Genomic DNA, 16,381 nt, shown 5'->3' on the forward strand with positions numbered 1-16,381 from the left:
GAATAAATAAATAAATAAATAAACAAACAAACAAACAAACAAACAAACGTGCAGGGGTGCACCAGCCAGCTGGTTTTCAGCTTGCACAGAGGTTCTGGAAGGGTGTTTTTGGCTTCCAGAGTTTTTAACCTCCCCCAGCTCCAGGGAAGCCTTTGGAGCCTGGGGAGGGCAAAACACAAGCCTACTGGGCTCACCAGAAGTTGGGAAACAGATCATTTCCGGCCTCCAGAAGGCCTCCAGGGGTGGGGGGAGTTGTTTTTGTCCTCCCCAGGCATTGAATTATGGGTGTGGGCATTCGTGCATGCATGTGTGCACACTCTTTTGGCACCCAAGGAAAAAAAGGTTCGCCATCACTGGTCTAGTTGGATACCTCTTTACTCCTCAAGATTAGATTGGCCCAGATCCTACAGCCTTTCAAAAAATCTATGCATTGAAATAGTATGTGTAAATGGCCTTGGCAGAGGAGAAGAGATGCTGCCTAGAAAACATTCAGATAAGAGAGGGCATAGCTGGCAGCTGTATAATAGGCAGAAAAACGAGGCTCCGAAGGGATGTCTTCTCCCGCCACGTTCTCAGGTTGTAAACAAAGTGCTGGGAGGTTTGTACTTTGAAACTTGCAAGATTCTATTAATGTAGGCTTATAATAAAGTAGAATTAGACCATTTGGCTCATTTAGCCAACCTGCAAGACTTTGGATGTACTCCCAGACATCAGGGTGAGAAAGTGAGGTGATGCCAATGGGGCATTCTTAGTTTATTATATTTTTTTAACCTCATTATAGAATCTCTAACAAGCTATTTTCAGTTCCTTTTTAAAATACCAATAATAAGGATGATTCTTATAGTTATATTTTAAGTATTCTGAGTTCTGAGTTATCTCTATAATTATTAATATTATTTCATGCCTTATTTTATTTTTTTAAATGGTTATAATTATATCTATTTTATAGTGGCTTGTAACTGAAAATAGAGAAATTGTATCAGGAGTTGCTGTACCCACAAATATATCAATATTTGCCATCAGATTTACTGAGATGCAGTAATCTTACATAAATGTATGTAGGATATAAAATAAACAATATGGAATTTAAGCAATAAATACATGTTATATATAGTACAATAAGTACACATTACATCTTTTTTACATCTCTCAAATACAATCTATATGCACTTTAAAAATTTAAATACACTATATCAGAAACAAACAAACAAACAAACAAACAAACAGACCTGTAGGAATTGAGAATAGGAACTCATTACTCATTTAAACCTACATGAATTCATCATCATTGGTATGATTTAAGTTTAGAGAAAAATCATTAAATGAAGCAAAATGAAACAAATGCTTTCTATGCAGCATTTTAAAAAAAATATCTCCCTTGAGCAGTATTTTTTTGACTTTTGGGCTTCTTTCAAGGGTTTGAAAAAGTTACAAAGGAATTTGGAAAGTGTAAACATACTTACCACCCTTCCCTAGTGCTCTCCAGATGCATCTGGCTTCATTTGTGGGATTGCTGCTCACGTACCTGCCTCCCAGCTGCGTGTCAACAGCCCTGCCTGTGCCACTCGAGGAGGTAGCCGGGCTGGCAGTGGGGTTCGCCCAGATTTCCCCTTCTTACACTAGTTTCAAAAAGTACCTGTAAAACCTGAAACAAATCAATTTTTATTTCTGATCATAATCATTATTATTACTGTACATTTTATATTTACTGATTATTATTTTACACATTCTACACATTATGCAAATATCATGACTGAGTCAGTTACAATTCCTATAGTAAAGCAACTATACTTTTAACTCATAACAAATCAATCCTATAGTTTAAAAATAATTATCACAATTACTGTGATAAGTCAAATTCTGCATTCCTCCTACTTATAACCTGGTTAGTCTTGATATTATTACCTCAATGTTAAAAAATATCATACAGTCCATCTTAAGAGGACTGTTATATTATTTCTGTCTCATATAGATCTCACACATCCCCCCAACAAAAGAATAAGAGTTTATAAATTCTCAACTTACAAAGTAAGTCTTGCTGTGGAAGACTTGCCATTAATCACTGGTGACTCAGAATGCATTAGTTTTTAACACTGCAATTAAGAAGCCTCCATTTCTTTATTTAGGGAAAACCACCTAATTTAGAAAACTGTATATTAATTCTGTGCCAAACTCAGTTTCATAATTTTGCTATAAGTTTTTATCTTGTGAAGGAAGCTTCCACTAAAACCCCCCCTAAAGATTGAAAAAACATTGTTTTGTGCCAATGTCCATAAAATGTGCAGATTCCTTGGCTGCAATTTGAAAATGGTCCATAGGAATTTCTTCATGATTCAATACACCAAATTCCCTTTGATCGAATGGAATAGCACACAGCTGGAAAGGTTATAAGCACACAGGCAAATTATTGTACAATGAAAGGCAACCTTTATACACACCCCTTGGTATATGCCTGTAATTAAAAAAGTGCAAAAGCACAACACCCCAGGAGTTTCACCCAAATTCTGTTCACTTTGAAAGGAATTTCACAATCAAATCCTTTTCCATCAAATAGAATGATCACAGAATACAGATTATTTTTCTCCTCCAGGGGCAGCTATGATTTCATGTGTCCCTTTATTAAAAATTTACTGAATTTCATGGGATATATTTTTAAAAAAGCAATACATTTGCAAACATATGGGTTTATTGTGCTTTGAATGTAATCACTGATTAATTGCATGATTTATTGTCACTGGTATGTATTGAATATATAGTTGTGTTAAGCCCTGGTAAAGTGAAACTAACATTTAGATGACTCTAATTGTTAACTCCAACTGTTTTGGAGGGAAATTTTGAACATTCATATCTGAGCGGGTTTTCCAAGTATCGTGATTGGTTGAGATCTGTGAGCTCAGAGTATAAAGCACAGGCCTTGCCTGCTGCTCTTAGTTACAGTTTTAGTCAATAAATGCTGTTGTATCTATGTTAGTCTACTTCTTGCCTATAAAAGCCCACTACATAATAGAGGTGACGAAGATGGGATGCTGCTTCTAACCAAGCGACTGAAGTCACGGAGGGATACATTGGGTAATGAGCCCCTGCAGGAGGAGTCCTCACCCCTGCCTGCCAATATGCCACACTGGATGCCCCCTAAAATCACTGGGTGTCAGACCAGATGGTGGGCCCTGGTGGGACCATGATCCTCACCCTGCATGCTAGTAAGACACACTGGAGGCACAGATGTACCTGAAGGATCCATCCCCAGGACTCCTAAGTGCAATTCAGCTCCAACTGCAGCAGTATAGGCATTAACCAGCACCATAGGAGCCTTGTCAAATGACTAAACTGGGAAGACTCAACTAGGTCAGAGTCACCGTGAGGACGTAACAAGTTCAATATTACTCACCCAGAACGGTAGAGATCATATGTCTCCAGAATAGACAACTACCTCTGGGCTAACCAGGTCACAGACAATGGCCTGAAGGCTGCAAACGTTTTATGTGTCTGTGGACAAGCCACATTTGCTATTGCTGAAAGTGGCCTACTCAGACGTCAAGGAAAAAAAAAATAAGGCAACATTTGAGGCTAAACCCTTGGTCATCGCCCGGTGCCATGCATTCGAGCAGTGAGAACAGAGATCCAGGGAATCTGCAGCAGAGTTTGTGGCAGCCCTTCACCAAGTTTAATGCCAATGTGAGTTGCTTGATTTGGAACTTGCTTGTTTGTGGCTTGCGTCACATTGAATTTTAGCAGCGTCTATTTGCCATGGAGAAATTGATTTTCCAAATCACATTGAAGAAAGTCATGGCAGATGAAGCTGCCGGAGGGACTATGAAGACTCTCTAGCTACCAAAAACACATGTCATCCCCGTCCCAGTGGCACACTAAGAGATTGGAGAAGGATCATGAGAGGTCAGTGAGAGTGACGAAATCGATCATTTGTGGAGAGAGCCACCCAGACGACCATGCTCCACAGAGCAAGCAACTCCCACACAGAGTTGAGGAAGCTGCAGGAGACAATATGAAAGAGCAGAGTTATATGCCATGCATGTGGAAAGCAAGGGTATGATGCAAAGTTCTTCAGTAGAAAAAATGAGTGGGAAAGGCCCCCAGGACAGAACAAAGATGAATAATGCTTGGAAAGGCATAGCATGCACAGGAGCCCAAGACTCCATCAAAGAAAAGATAAGACTCCAATTAAAACTTAAAGATATCCCTTGCTCCATGGAGCTTGATCGCCCCTGTCCATTATATCATCCACAACTTTTGAGCACATTTGCAAACGTAGCTGATAACTGGTCCCATTCAAATCATCATGTTTAGCGCTAACAGACTTCCAGAGTTGCTGTTAATAGTAGTCATAGAAATTGCTCTTCATAGTGATCATAGAAGGGCTGCGTACCAGCCTCGTTGTTCAAGGCTCTGGGCATTAGGGTAATAGATATCCATCAAACCCAAATAGCCAATGGAAGCAGTATGCTAATAATGCATTGACATATTCAGCATTTAGCTGGGACAATACAAAGGGACACCCATTTCACTCAATTTTGATCCATCTTACCTTAGCTATTTTGCACCTTTACAATTGATTTCAATTAGTTTATAACCTCCCTAGAGCAGTGATGGTGAACCTATGGCACCGGTGCCACAGGTGACACGCAGGACCATATCTACTGGCACGCAAGCTGTTGCCCTAGTTCAGTTCCAGTGTACATGTGTGTGCCTGCCAACTGATGTTTAGCTCACATAGAGGCTCTGGAGGGCATTTTTGACTTCCAGAGAGCCTCCAGGATGGGAGTGGGCATTTTACCCTCCCCTAGCTCCAGGGAAGCCTTTGGAGCCTGGGGAGGGTGAAACACGAGCCTACTGGGCCCACTAGAAGTTGGGAAGCAGCCATTTCCAGCCTCCAGAGGGCCTCTGGGAGGGTTGGAGAAACTGTTTTTGCCCTCCTCAGGCATTGAATTATGAATGTGGACACTTGGACATGTGCAATAGAGCACACCCATGCTCTTTCGGCACCCGAGGGAAAACAGATTCGCCCTCACTGCCCTAAAACTTACTTAGGATTGATGCTAATCTTATGGCTCTTTTCCTCACTCTTCAACAACTTTGTCAGGAATAACAGCATTCTTATTTCATAGCACATATTCAAAGTCATTCTACCTTACGAGGATTTCTATCAGAAGGTAATCACTATGTTGATCATGCTGTACATTCCTCTATGTTGTGTTCACTCTTTACTGATCCATTTCAAAGCCATCATTTTTTCAAAATGCTAAATGTCTGGCTCAATCTTGTAGTATTTCTTTATCACTAGCACAACAAATTGCTGCTTATCCTCATTGTGCTGGGTTTTCTAATATTACTCATTCTGGTGTTAAACCTGGAGGGTTTGCAATCCAATAATTTATGGCAAATGGATGTGACTCATGTTCCTCAATTATCTCCTTGGAAATATGTTCATATTTCTGTTCTGGTGTTCTTTGGGCAACTCCTCAGCATGGAGAAATATCTTCTCATGTCATCTTGCATTTATATTCTGCCATTATTATTTTTGGTAGACCACATCATCTTAAAACTGAGAATGCTCCTGTTTACACTTCTATTTATTTTTTTGATTTTTGTTCCACATGGAACATTGTTCTTACTCACTCACACTCCCTATAATTCTACTGGTCAAGTGATTGTGGAATGTACTAATCGCACTTTCAAACAATATTTAGAAAAACAATTAAAAGGAGTGACATTCTGTACTCCTTGGCTTTCAAATCAAGCTCTACCAGATAAAACCTGGTTAGGGCCTGTACCATTAATAACTGGGGGATAGGGTTTTGTAGTTGTACTTACTCTTACAGATCCAGTGTGGCTCTCCGCTAAGTGTGTGCATCCAGCACAAGATGGCGTGGTATCAGTGTTTCAGCAATCCAATACCAGAACTACAGGTGACACTCCAGGAAGCACAACGCACCCTTTCATCCAGTACGATGCCGAGACCTAATGTGACATGGGGAGCAGCGAAGAAGACAACATCAAAAGCTCAGCAAATCTTACGGGAACAGAACAAACCATAAAATTCTGAGAATCTATGCTGTGCCATCTTTGCTGTTATTGCTGCCAATTCACTTCTTATTGTTTATATTTTCACTCTTTCCCTTCCTTCAGTAGCAGTGGAGCATTTATTTATTTACTTATTATTTAGATTTGTATGCCACCCCTCTCCGCAGACTCGGGGCGGCTCACAACAAAACACATCCAATTGTAACTCAGAATTTACATCAAAAATATACAATTTGTGACACATCTGGCCACACAAGCCAATATGTCTAACTTTTGTTTAAGTGAAATTGTAGATATGCATAAGCTGCTTGGTAATTGTTTGATTCCTGTCTGTACTCCTCTTTCTGCAATTCTTAAAGAAACATCATTAAATACGTTTTTAAATGACAATCAAATTCAATATGTACATTCTATAAATTGTTACTAAAATTCTTCCTGTTTACACTGCCTTTCTTAAAACCTTTGTTACTAGTAGAAATAAAATTACATGCGCTCAGATTAAGAATTGCACCACTTCTTCTGCTAAACCTGAGATTTCTTCATGGTCAGATCCTGCCGCTGTGAATGCTCTGTGAATGATCCATTTTTGTGGCTCCATACTCATGCTATCTAGTCCACAAGCAAGACAAAGAAACGGACCAAACTGATGCTTTCAGCTGACTGCCTCTACTGAGCCCGATCTGGCCCCAGCTTGTTGTATTCTGGTGATCCAGGATCTGTCAGAAACACCCCAACATGCAAGGAACGTTGCAACTGAAGCCATCAGGAATAGAATGCTCAGCCGCATTCTCAATTGGGTGCTAAGGAGATGGCCAGAGACCTGGCGAAGCCCTGAGTTCCAGCATTACACTTCGTGAAAAAATGAACTGTTGGTCCACAAAAGATGTGTGCTGTCAGGCAGCAGGGTTATCATTACTCTCACTCTTTGCTCTGAGGTGCTGGATTCCCTACACGGGGGGCACCTAGAAATTGTTCAAGTAAAGGTGTTAGCCAGGAGCTACTTGTAGCCAAGCCTGGACAAAGACACTGAGAATCAAGTAAGGAGTTGCCAGGCCTGTCAAGAAACCCAACTGGAGATGCCACAATCACCAGGGCATCGCTGGGAGATCCCACACACCCCATGGTCTTGTATGCACATTGACTTTGTGGCCCTTTCCAGGGGCACGTGTTCCTGATAGTAGTGGACAGTTATTCCAAGTGTTTGGAAGTGGCATCTGTCTCATTGAAGAGAGCGACCAGGCTCATCAGAGAGTTGCACCGGCTGCTCACAAACATGGTTTGTCAGATGTAATCATGGGGCACAATTCAAGGCAGAAGATATTACACATGATTTGGCATCCACTCTATTCCTGTCTATGTAATATCCAATCTGTTCCATTCCACGATCAACAGTCAAGTGGAATGAATGGTCAGGACTACAAAGGAGGCAGTCAAGGGGACTGGAATCCACTGTGTGGTGAACTTCCTCCTATGTCAACATACAATTTCCAGTACAACAGGTCTCAGACCAGTGGAGGTGAGGCAGGGCCTTGAGCTCACAACGAAGCTCAACCGACTTCATTCAGACAAAGTAACATCAGAGACGGCTCAGCCAACTCCCAACCCCAGAAACCTACAGCCAGGTGACTTGGTCATGGCCAAGAGATATGGGAATGGGGCACCATGGATGGCAGCTAGAGTAACTAAGGTAACTAAGGGTCCCTTGTCACATGAGATTACTCTGGGGAATCATCATAGAATCAGACATCACATTGATTAGTTATGGCGTTGGAAGGCCAGTCCAGTCCTGGATGAGTATCCTGAGGCTTTACCAAACCCGCAAGAGAACTGTTTTGCTCTGAGTTTGCCTACACAAGTTATGGTGAAACCTTTTTTCCTCAGGTGCCAAGAGTGTGGGTGTGCACTATTGTGCATGCACGAGTGCCCACACCCATAATTCAATACCTGAGGAAGGCAAAAACAGCCCCCCCCCAGGAGGCCCTCTGGAGGCCAGAAATGGCCTGTTTCCCAACCAATCCCCCTAGAGGGTCTCTGGAAGCCAAAAACGCCCTTAGACCTTCTGTGCAAGCCAAAAATCAGCTGGCCGGTATACTATTATTATTATTATTATTACTATTACTATTATTTATTAGATTTGTATGCCGCCCCTCTCCGTAGACTCGGGGCGGCTCACGACAATAACAAAGACAATGTAAGAACAAATCTAATCATTTAAAAAACACTAAAAACCCCATTATTAAAAGCAAGCATACACACAAACATACCATGTATAAACTGTATAGGCCCGGGGGAGATGTCTCAGTTCCCCCATGCCTGATGGCAGAGATGGGTCTTAAGAACTTTACGAAAGGCAAGGAAGGCAAGGTAACTGCTTCTGTGCCAGCAGATATGGCTCCATGTGCCACCTGTGGCACCTGTGCCATAGGTTTGCCATCACTGGCCTACCCCATCCATGTCTGCTTCCAGAGAAACAGAAGTACCAAAGGCTGTAGAGCCATGTCACTCTGGATGACCAAAATGGCCATCAGGACTCTGTCCAATTGGAAATGGACAATACTCCACTTAAATAGGACTCTCCAATAACATTGTGGCAGTCCACCAGGATCTGTGCCCCACCCCAGCCTATGTCAAAGTTTAGGAATATTGAACAACTGAGGAGGGAAATCTGTTATGTAAGTGTTATGCCCTGATAAAGTGAAGCTAACCTTTAGATCAGGGGTCTCCAACCGCCGGTCCGCGGACCAGGACCGGGCCGTTGGGGTTTTTCAGCTGGTCCGCGGCGCCAGGGCCCCCTCGGCCTTTCCGCGCTGCCCACCGCCCGCCCGATTTGCCCCCTCTGCTCCTCTGCCACCTCCTGCCTTTCACCGCAGCTCCTCCCGCACCCGGAACGCACGCCCTGCCCGCCTCACATTTGCCGAGAGCACTTTCGCCCCGGGCTCTCAGCAAGGGGGTTGTAGGAGAGGCTTGGCCGGCGGAAGGTGATATTCAATGTCGGGGGCGCACGGGCGGTTGCGCGCGCTCCCTATCTCCCTGCTAGCCCACTCAGAATATTCAAAATAAGAAAAGCCTTCGCCGGCGAAGGCTTTTCTTATTTTGAATACGTATTCCGAGTGGGCTAGCAGGGAGATAGGGAGCGCGCGCAACCGCCTGTGCGCCCCCGACATTGAATATCACCTTTGCCGCCGGCCCCGCCTCTCCTGCAACCCCCTTGCTGAGAGCCCGGGGCGAAAGTGCTCTCAGCAAATGTGAGGCGGGCAGGGCGTGCGCGCGTCACCGCTGAGAAGAACGGAGAGAGAACGAGAGTGAGTGAGAGCAACAGACAGCAAGATAGAGAGAAAGTGAGAAAGAGAGAGAGAGAGAAAGGGGGAGAGAAAGAGATAGCAAGAGAGAGAGAACAAGAGAGAAAGCGTGAGAAAGAAAACAAGAGAGAAAGAGTGAGAGAGAGAGAAAGCAAAAGAGACAGAAAGAAAACAAGAGAGAGAAAGTGAGAAGAAGAGAGAGAAAGAGGGGGAGAGAGAGAGAAAGAGAGAGGGGAGAGAGAGAGAAAGAGAGGGAGAAAGAGAGGAAAAGGGGGGAGAGATAGCAAGAGAGGGAGAGAGAGAGAAAGAGAGAGGGAAAGGGGGAGAGAGGGGGGAGAGAAAGAGAGAGGGAGAGAGAGAGAGGAAATAAAGGAAGTGGAGAGAGAGAAAGGAAGAGAAAGAAAGCAAGAAAGAGGGATAGAAAGAGAGAGAGAGTGAGAGATGCTCAGTGAGCCTTTCTTTGAAGTTGCCTTTCTTTCTTTCTTTCTTTCTTTCTTTCTTTCTCTTTCTTGCTTTCTTTCTTGCTCTTTTTCTTTCTCTCTTTTACCTTCCCTTCCTCTATTTCTTTTCTTTCTCCTTCCTACCTTCTTCCCTCCCTCCCTCCCTCCAGTCCTTCCTCTCTTACTCTCCCCTTTCATAAGTTTCCTTGCTTCCTTCCTCTGTTCCTGTCCCTTCCCTCTTTCCTTCTTTCTTTCCTCCCTTCCTTTCCTCCCTCCATTTCTTGCTTTCCTTTTCCTTCCTCCCTTCTTTCCTCCCTCATTCCCTTCTTTCACTCCTTCTTCTCTTACTCTCCCCTTTCACACCTTTCTTTGCTTCTTTGCACCCTTCTTCTGTTCCTGTACCTTCCCTCTTTCCTTCCTTCCTTCCCACCCTCCGTCCATTCATTCACCCATTCCTCTCTTGATCACCCCTTTTACGGCGCCGCTGACAGCTAGCTCCCCCCCCCACCGGGCCATGGAAAACTGGTCTAGCTTAAAGCCGGTCCCTGGTGCAAAAAAGGTTGGGGACCTCTGCTTTAGATGACCCTGTTAACTCCAATTGTTTTGGAGGGAAACTTTGAACTTTCATACTTGGGTGGGTTTTTCAAGTATTATGATTGCATAATACTTGAAAAACCCACCCAAATATGAAAGTTCAAATTAAGACCCTGTGAACCCAGAGTTTAAATCACTGATATTTACCCACTGTTCCTCAGTTACAGTTTTAGCATCTACGCTGGTCTGCTTCTTATGTACTGAAGCCCTCTAGGTAATAGTCACCTTTAAATTGGTCAAATTCGCTAAGCATCTTGATCACCTTAGCTTTTTAAAATATATACTGTATATATATTCCTCCAGCAGAAATAAGAAACTATGAGTACAATGCATGGAATGCTTAGAAATTCATGATCCTGGTCAATTCTGTGTAACAAGAGACAAACCGACATGCACAATTGCTCTTTACTGCCTCCACAAATCTTCTTGTAATTTTGGAAATCACGGAAATATAATTAAACAAAAAACAAAGAACAACTTCCAAAATACGATGGCAAGAACGAACAATCGACCTTCCCATCATCTCTTCACCTTGCACATTTATGCCATCGCATTCGCAACTCTAAATAAATCGTTCCAATAGTTCGAAAAATCGCCTTCCTAGAATGCCATCCGCATCTCTACACTACGTACAAGGGAGAGAGGGAGGGGGAAAAAGGGAGGAGTGGAAAGGGCGAAAAAGAAAAGAAAGCCACGGCAACTCCATCAGACGCCACTAGAGTTCTCCTTTTTCCGACGATCCGAAGCTATACCCTAAACCCTGTTTACCCCAGAAAGCTAGAAGTGTGTAGACGGCCAGGGGCGAGGAGGGAGAGAAAGCGAGAGGGGGGGGAAATTCAGACACAATAAAACTCTGATGGGGAGAGAAAACATGTAGCAGGCGGAGGAAGCAGTCGCGGCCTCGAGCAGGAATTGCAAACTTTAACCTGCGCGAACTTCTTTTTCTCCGCTTGCAGAATCTACAACTGCTATAGACGCCGTCGGACAAGGTGAGGGACCCCGGCTTCAGTCGGGGTGGAAAGAGGAGAAGGAGGAAGGGGGGGAAGGAGGGGGGAGAGAAGGGACCGAGAGGAATCAGCGAAAAAAGCCAGTCTTTTGCTGTCCCCGCCCGATGGAAATCCTGAGCGTCTTTTATTCCCTGGCTTGGAGGGAGGAAAGGAGAGAAGGAGGGCCGGGGGCAAGCAGGGAGGGGCGGTGTCTCGGGGTTGGTGAGAATAATTCTTTTTTTTTTTTCATTTTTAAAAATAGGATGGAGGATTATAAACATGGCGCCTTAAAAAAAAAACTACAAAACCTGGGTCTGCTAGAGTCAGTCGAGGGAGGGAAGAAGGAGGTTGAATGCGACGGAGGAGGAGAAATAAATGCCGATGGGGGCAGACATAGAGATGCTGCCGCTCCGGAGCTTGGAGACGGGGGGAGCGGCGGAGGGTACGCAGGAGGTTGCACAAAATCAGAATTACAACGGGGGGTTGAGGGGGGGGGAGAGAAGGCACGGGTACTAACCGCCTGGAGAGCAAGCCTTACTCGCTGTTGCAGAATGCATGGGAGGGGCGGGGATCTGTTTCTCACTCCACCTTCCCTCCTTTCTTCTACCTCCCGACCCGTCTTTCCGGAACCTCTTATGAATCCGGGAGTACCTAACCCACCCACCCCTTGTAAACCGGGGGCGGGAAGGGCCAGTCTATTCAGCCTAGCTCCCGCACCAGACGGGAGATTACGCCGAGGAAGGGGCTCCCCGGACCGACCACCTCCCCCCCTCCCGCGGCCACCTGCGGGGAAGCGGGGGGAGGGTGGTTGGGAAGGTTGCGGAGGAAAAGGGGGGGGTGCATATGTCCGTCGCGAGGCGGGAGCAAAAGGCAGGGTGGAGAGAAACTCCGTCCCCGGGAAGGCCTGCTTCGGCAGGGAACCTGGGGAGTCGGGTGACTGGAGAGGCCTGGGCGGGTCGCCCTGTTCGCAGCCTTCTGGATGGGGCCTCCGCTCGGAGACGCCCGCGCTCGCCTTCTCGCTAGCGCTGGGTCGGCTTTGGAGCAAGTCTGGGCCGGATAATGGCAGGCAGGGGTGTGGGCGAGGGCGAGGAGGAGGAGGAAAGCCAGGCCTGAAGCAGGGAAGGGGCCTTTCGCGGTCTCTGCCGTGAAAAGCCTCTCCGGTTTTGGTTTAATCCTGATTTAAAGTGGGAAGATGAAGTTTTTGCATCCCTCAGTCAAGGGGAGGGGAAGGAAGGTTTTAGGTAGCCTTTACAAGTTGAAAATGGTGGTGGGAGTGAGGATGAAGATGGTCATAATAATGGATAGTAGCATCAGACTGTCTTGCTTTTGCAAGGATAGAGGGATTGAACGCCAGACTGTCTGGACTGAAATAACATTGTCTCTTAGGAGGTTTGAAGGACATAGGTACCACTCCTCTCTAAGCCCTTCCAAAAAACCCCAAAGATCAATCAGGAGACTGGGTCAAGGGGAGGCACCTTCCAAAGGATGAAAATTGAAGGCATATGCCCAAAAAAGTGCACCTTCTACACCCCACTCCGGCTTTCTGTTCTATATAAATTGCTTGTGGAGAATTGCTTTAGTTTTTCCTGGAAAATATTTTCTCTGCTTTTTGTAAAAAAAAAAAAATCAAGTTACTAGATGAGGAGGGTTTCTACTAGTTGATTTTGTAATGGTATACTGTACCTCCAGTTGAATGGGTGATGAATTTATATTAATCTGTTTGAGTTGCTAATAGTCATTATTTTGTATTAATTAACACTTTTTCCCCTTTTAAGTCTGCAGGGTTATCTAGAGCAGTGTTTTTCAACCAGTGTGCCGTGGCACATTAGTGTGCCGTGGGACATGGTCAGGTGTGCCGCGAAGAAGGAAGCTCAGGTTCCGGTCTCGCAACTTTTTGCAGAGAGAGAGAGAGAGTTCGTGTGTGTGTGTGAAAGAGAGAGAGAGAGAAAGAAAAAGAAAGAAAGAGAGAAAGAGAGAGAAAGCAAGTATCAGAGAGAAAGAAAGCGAGAGAGAGAGAAAGCAAGAGAGAGAGAGAGAGAGAGAAAAGGAGAGGAAGGGAAGGGAGAGAGAGAGAAATGAGCAAAAAGGGGAGGAAAAAAAGAGAGATGAGAAAATGATTGAGACAGAGAATGAGAGGAAAGAGAGAGAATCAAAAGAGAGAGAGAAGTGACTCTTGATTTAAAGCATATGATAAAAAACACCCAAAGAATAAGAGAGAAAAAACCCCCAGCCCTCACCTGTTTTTGGAAATGGTTCAAAAGTGTGTATACAAACACACACACAGGTGTGGGGAGGAGACAGGGATGGAAAAAGAGAGGAGAGTGTGCCCCAGGATTTTAAAATGTAAAAAATGTGCCGCGGCTCAAAAAAGGTTGAAAATCACTGATCTAGAGAATAAAGTCCAAATGAATAAGCCAGAATGAACTTGGTGGGCTTGTTTGCTTATCTGTTCAATTTATAGCCCCACTGTTCCTTGAGCTTGCTAACAAAGTCATCCTTGCACAAGATTTCAAGAGACCTGGAAGAGACTGAACAGTTGTGGCTGGTTGTGGGGATTCAGATTCCTCTACCAGATACACAGGGTTGACCTGTGATTTTGTGTTCAAAATTTTTGTTTTGCAGTAAGGTTAAGAATTGTTGTAGGTGTCTAAAATTAATGTTTCAAAACCAGAATTATTCCAATTTTAATGTTTTTCCCTCTAACCAAAGGTGGATTTGCTTAAGTTCAAAGGGTTGATGCAGAATTCTTTAGTGGTTCTAACTTGTGCTCTGGATTGGATACATGCCATTTATTTTTATCCAAGGGTGTTCTTTTCCTTGAACCCACTTAATTTGGTGTCCTTTTTGAGAAGGCGTTTCTTACATAACATCTACATCTTAAGCTACATTGAACACATAAGTAAAAATAATATTAATCTAAATGTTAAATTTAGATGCATGAAATGCATATTTAATCCAGGAGTTGATCCACCAATATGTGTCTACATTGCAAATATTCGTTCTCCAAAAGAAATCCACAAAAATCCATATAATTAAATAATCTATCACAATATTAACAATGATAAAGTTTATTTTTATGTTGATTTTTTTTAAAAGACAAAATCTCAAATATGAATTTTATCATCTGATTTTACCAACACAAATCCATTTCAAAACAACAAATTGAGTACCTATTATCCCACCCCCAACCAGGATGCTTGAGTTCTAGCATCCTACACCATCTAAATTCTACAACATCTTTTAATTATGAGAACAAATCATGAACAGGACAGATATTTAGCAAAAAATAAATAAAATAGGGCTAGTTATATTGAATGCCCAAATGTGCAAACCTGTAGAGTGCTTTGGAACAATGGGATGTTAAAATAGATTTGTGGTCTTGTGAACATGTTGTATGTGTCAGCTCCTGTTTTAAATATAATTCTACACACAGTAACCAAGTCAGATAATGCTTAAAACCTCCCAATTTTGGGGTAGATCTATGCAGCATCTCTCCTTTATTTGGAAGCCCACTCTTAAAAGCTATATAGCATTTCAAGAACTCTTGCAATTTTTGATTGGTCATATCAGAGGCATGATTGAAATCTGGAATACGGTCAGCTGGACAGTTAATATGCCTCCTAAAAACCCTTCATAAGTTTTGCAAAATAATTGTCAGTAATGATAATTAAAGCAACAAGGTAGTTTCATGGCCATAGAGCCAGCGCTGTCTAAAGATATTTTTGTGGTCATGTGACTAGCATGATGTCACAGAGTGCTGTTATCTCCCACCAAAGATCGGTAGAGTGCATTTAAGGAATTATTACTAATATTTTTGGTTGGTAAAATAGTTCATAATCAGCCCAGCCTATTGATACAAAATTGGACAATGGGTTGGGCTAGAAAACCTCCAAAGGCCTTTCCAGCTCAATGATTCTATGAAATTATTGTATTGACTGTATTAATTTCAGTTTGTGACACCTAAGAATTTGGAGAATCTAAAAGATAGGCAAATATGCACCAATCTTCAAACTCTTGTTATTAAAGTGGTTTGAAATCCTGATGGCTTGGCTATAAACAGTTCTTGAGGAATTTTGTTATTTTAATCCCAACCCCAATTAAAATAATTTCTGTTATATCACTTCATTACTATATTTGTATTAATAGTCTAGTAAGTTACGATTTTTAACAATGCTACCCGAACTACATTAAGTTAAACCAATAAAAATAATGTAATAAAATGATAAAATATTTTATCAGTATTTTCTTCCTCATCAAATAGCTTTAATTTCAGAAAGTGAAATGAATTTTACTGTACATGCATGAAAGCAGATATTTTATCTGAAAAATACCTTGAATATGGAATATTACATAAAATTAAAGTTTCAATGAGATTTTACATTACTAAAATTTGCCAACTCTTTTCAGTGCTAACAGATAACATCTTTAAGTAAGGGGTGTTAAAGGCCCTGGGTGGATCCAGCTCAGTGGGTGCTTAAATCTGATCTGTGGGGCCACCGCAGAAATAGCAAAGGACCAGTCTGCAGTGCCTCTGCCAGTGAAAAAGGAGCTCAGGAGGGTCACATGCGGCCCTCCCAATCTCCATTTTCACTGGCAGAGGGTTGCAGCAGGTTGTTGCAGCTGAAAATGTAGCTTGGGGACCAGTTTTGGCTGGCAGAGTGCTTGGCCCACCACAGGAACCCCTAACATGAGTGATGTTGAACTGGCCTCACCCTCTGAGATCAAATAAATATGGTTTAAAGCAGGGGTATCAAGTTTGATACCCCTGTTTTAAACCATATTGAATGAATTGGGTAGACTACTATTTTCTTTATATTTAATAAATGACAAATGTAACTTGTATAGCTGAAACATCTAGCAGTCATTTTTTATAAAACTGTACCCTCCAATCAAAAGGTGAAAACAATTTTTGTCCAGAAGATTGCTTATTTTGGTTTGTAATAACGTGAAACTTTTAAAGGAAATTTGCTTGAGGAAGCAAATTTAAGTGGGTTCACTTGCCCAATTATAACCAAGTTTTCAT

General features: G+C 43.0%; 1 protein-coding gene across 31 annotated transcripts in view; it reads left to right on the forward strand.

Moving 5' to 3' along the window:
• The first annotated feature begins 10,990 nt into the window (after positions 1-10,990).
• ZMYND11 (zinc finger MYND-type containing 11) overlaps positions 10,991-16,381 on the forward strand; it is a 145,989-nt gene continuing 140,598 nt past the window's right edge. For 18 of the 31 annotated variants that reach the window (XM_070729436.1, XM_070729449.1, XM_070729450.1 and 15 more), the window contains exon 1: positions 11,279-11,361. The gene's annotated coding sequence lies outside the window, so the exon portion shown is untranslated. Of the gene's footprint in view, positions 11,362-16,381 lie in introns of all 31 variants that reach the window. The other 13 variants (XM_070729439.1, XM_070729455.1, XM_070729463.1 and 10 more) reach the window with 10 other exon arrangements.

Source organism: Erythrolamprus reginae, chromosome Z (assembly GCF_031021105.1).
Source record: "Erythrolamprus reginae isolate rEryReg1 chromosome Z, rEryReg1.hap1, whole genome shotgun sequence".
Taxonomy (NCBI): Eukaryota; Metazoa; Chordata; class Lepidosauria; order Squamata; family Dipsadidae; genus Erythrolamprus; species Erythrolamprus reginae.